Source organism: Tupaia chinensis, unplaced genomic scaffold (genome assembly GCF_000334495.1).
Source record: "Tupaia chinensis unplaced genomic scaffold, TupChi_1.0 Scaffold144806_1, whole genome shotgun sequence".
Classification (NCBI taxonomy): domain Eukaryota; kingdom Metazoa; phylum Chordata; class Mammalia; order Scandentia; family Tupaiidae; genus Tupaia; species Tupaia belangeri.
In genome coordinates this window covers 613,986-618,017 of record NW_006204667.1, presented here as the reverse complement: position 1 = coordinate 618,017, position 4,032 = coordinate 613,986, and positions in this window count along the sequence as shown.

Genomic DNA, 4,032 nt, shown 5'->3' with positions numbered 1-4,032 from the left:
AAAAGTAAGGTTCCCCCCCCCCCCAGTTTTGCTAAAGGGTGTGTGCAATCCCTGGAGAGAGAGATGGAGAAAGTGAAAACTGCCCCTGGGGGGGGGGGATGGCCATGCCAGTCTCTTCTCCTCAATTCTCCTGTTGGGATTTTGGCCACATACACACTGCCCAGCATGATTTTGAAGCCACCAGGTCCAGGACCTGAACAGTAGTCAGCCATGTAGGAATCCAGTGCTTTAACCACCACCCACTATTAGGAGGAAAGTTGTAGTCTCTACAGGTCATCTTCAAAAGAAGAATGAGAGGAAGAAGCAGGAAAAGAAGAAAAATGGAGTAAGAAGACGAAGAGAAGGAGGAAGATGAAGGGGAGAAAGAGGAGGAAGGAGAAAAGAGAGTGAGTCTTGGGGCAGATGTGTAGGAGATCAACCTTGCATCCTTGCGGAAGGCACCTGACTTAAGCTGGTTAGGTTTTTAGATTTCCACTGCAGAGATGAGTATAGGTGCTACTCATGGTATTATATGTAAATATTCTAGATGCCACGGTGAACAGAAGTCTGACTGCTTTTTCTGAATTTTTCCAAAATCCTTTCCAGAGGGCCTAGAGGGCCCACAAACATTAACAGGATTCTTCCTACATCCTGTCCCTGGCATGCTATCTCTGTGATGTATATTAAGCCTCCTTATCGCTGTTGAAGTACATTTCTTTCTGATCTCAGCAACCTTCCTTTTTCCAATCACCACCCTAAAAACTTTAAACCCAGCTATAACTTACAAGCCCCTTCCCCACATGTCCTGCCTTTTGGGGCCAGACCAGTGGATAAACTCTTCACTAAATTCCCAACTGTCTCTTGCTTACAAAATCAAATAAAAAGAAACCCTTGTACCTGGTCACCCTGAAAGAAAGGCATAGTTTGTCTCCTCTCCGGGCCTAGGTCACTCAAATTCATGCTTCGAAATAAACCACAGTAATTATTATTTTGTCAGAGTTTGTTATTCCTGTCGGCACCAGTGTGATAAGGAATGTTTTTGGTCACCTCTGTCATTGTTCGGATCCTTGAGCTCCATGGTTCAAGCAGCAGTCATAACCAGAGTAGGATCGCCTCACACATTTCTACTTTCTGAACCAGCAAGGGCAGAGGCTCTGAAGCAAACGGGTGTCCCCAGGCAGAATCAAGTCAGAACTATAAAAAAAAAAACTGACCAGACAGCTAATGAAAAAGCAAAAGTTGCGGTCTTCCCCTAGTTGTAATCTATAAGGGCAAATTATAGGGCATAAGCTAAAAAAAAAAAAAAAAGCAAACAGATTGAATGAGGCCATTTACTAAATACTGTATGTGAAAGTGCCAATGGCATGCCTGAAACGGGGGGGAAGGGGGGGAAGGAAGGGAAAAACTGGTAAAAGAGCCTTGTGCGGAAGCCTGCAGGTAAATATTCAGCCTGAAGATGAAAAGCTGTATTTTGGGAAAGCGTTATTGATTAGAATTTTCTCTGCAAGTACCATTTTAGGACACATCTATAGGATTTATTCCATACAATAGTGGCTTGCAATCACCCTGTCAGGATCCGCCTTGCTTGGGCATCAGACTTCAATTAGATAATGACCGTGGCAGGGAGTGAAGAGGCAGGGAGCCATTCATCTTCCTCTGTACATGACACAGTGTAACGGGTGTTCCCGACGATGCGTGCACATTGAATTAGGTCATTGCCGAGTTTGTTGGCCTTTGAGGGTGTGTGTGCATTTCCATGTGATGATTTCACCCTCCTTCTCTTCCCTCTCCCTCCTCTCCAGCAGCGTCTATTGTTCTGGAGCCCGTATTGTACTGGGATCTGAATTTATGTCCACGGATTAGAAGCAAGGGACACCAGCCCGGTCCATAATCAGCTCATTAGTATTCTGCTCACGTGAGCCCGTGTGAGTACGATTTTCAATGGCTTAATGTGACAGGTAATCATAAATTAGTATTTGCTTTAAAACAGCAGAGTACACAGCCTGCATGCTTAAGGAGAATGACTCGGTAAGTAGTAGAGCTCGTAATGAAGTGGGAGCTCATTAAACAGATGCTATCTCCTTCATCGGGCTGCAGAGGCAGCGACAGACCGAATGGAAATGTTTCAGCAGAGCACTGCAGTCAACCAGGACAAGTTCAGGTTCATTAGCTGTGCCACAATCTACAGGAATTAGTCAGAGTAATAATTAAATAGTTGCTTGCTAATTTATCATTTTACATTTGTTGCTACATTTGCATAATGTGTTTTCCCCCCACCCCACCCCCATGGCTGGTTGCATTACAATGCCCTCATCTGTGTGTAAAAATAAAAACAGTGTTTTGTTTCGTTTCCAAGAAGACTTATCAGAAGTGGCCTGTTCCTGGCCGTTGGCTGGCGATAACCTTGTTGTTCACGTCCCGTATTTAAGCCGTGTCTCTATTATCATATTGGCATTGTGTCATTTTAACAGGCAGCACTTAGGAGGCCATCCTGGGAGGAGCCGAAGACCCAGACTTGTCCTTAAGCAGCTAGGTGGTGGCCAAGTGAATAAACTAGGACTCAGAGGCCGATATTGCTAAATTAACCTGCTGTTAGAAAGCTTGGCATGCAACTCTGTAATTTCTCTCTCCAAAAATAGCAAAACTGCAGAGTGAGACTTAATGCCATACAGAGGTCAGCAATAGCTTCTCTGCGCATCCCCAGGGCCTGTGCTGGGATGATCACTCCGCTTGAGCAGTGAAGTCATAGGGTCTCCTGGATGTGAAGCAATTGCTTAAAGCCACTGCAAACTCCCAAATCTGCTTTAGTTAGAGAAGAATTTAGGTTTCCTAGAGGGAACTGCTAAGAACCATGGTGACCCTCACTGAGATGTCCGGGAAGCTGTAGGCTTCAGGGCGGAGAGTGGGAAGATTGTTGGGGGTTAGGACTGGAGCAGGGAGAGAGAGCCAATTAAAACTCCTTATGTACTGTGACTGTGGTTAGGTTGGTTGATGATGTGATAAATTATTCAGCGGAACAACACAGAACAAGGGCATTTTCTTCAGGGTTTTAATTAATTACCCCTTATTGTTATTGATATGAGGTCTCTTTATAATGCAAAATACACCCATTGAATGCCTTCTTTGTGTTCTCCTTCTCTTCTTTCTCAGGGAACTTTGATTTTTTTTTTAGAGGAGCTTTAGAAGGGTGGAGAAGAATGGTGATCTTGAAAACTGTGTGGGCTGGGAGAGGGAGACACCAGCAGTGAGACACCAAAGGCAAATTGTACTTCTGTGCTCCTGTTTGGTCAAGGATGGAGTGAGCCACGGGGCACGCTCTTTCTCTCCTCCTCACCCTTGTACCATTCCGAAGCCCGACGTTTTTAGCCGGGCAAGCCCATAAGGTATCCTGAGGTTCTTAAATCGTTATGTGGGTATATGTGGGTACAATCTACCTTCTGGGTGTGCCACGAGAGAAGGTAAAGACATTCAGAGAACTTTAGTGGCCAATTAAAAGCGAAGATGTATAAACTGCGGAGACAGCGCTGCACATTATGGTCACGACGGAACAAACAGGCAGTGCAAACTGCCATTCGGTGTGCTGGTGAGGGCCATTAGAGCTTTCTCAGGAAATCAAGACATAGGCCTTGCTGCAGAGTCTCAGAATATGCAGACTGCCTCTGCTCTGTCAGGACGGTTAGGACGGGAGAATACTTTCAAAGCAGTAATTCACCACAGTCGTCCTCGCCTTTCAGCAATTGTCTCCTCCTTGTCCAGAGAGTCTAAAAAGCACGTGTCCCCCTATCCTGTGGCCTGAGTGGCCCTATTGCCTGGATTGGCTATCAGAGTAGTGACTCCATTCCTCTGGCCACAGGGATTGGGTCAGACACTGACATATGACCCACTGGGCCAATCAGAACCTTTCCTGAGAGTTTTGCTGGGGCTTTCGAAAGGCTTCATTTTCATGGGCACTGCTAGCAACATTTGACGCAGTGTAGAGCGTGTCTGAGGCTGAATCTAATGCAGAGAAAATCAGAGAGGAGAAACAGAAGAAACAGAAATGATCCAATATTT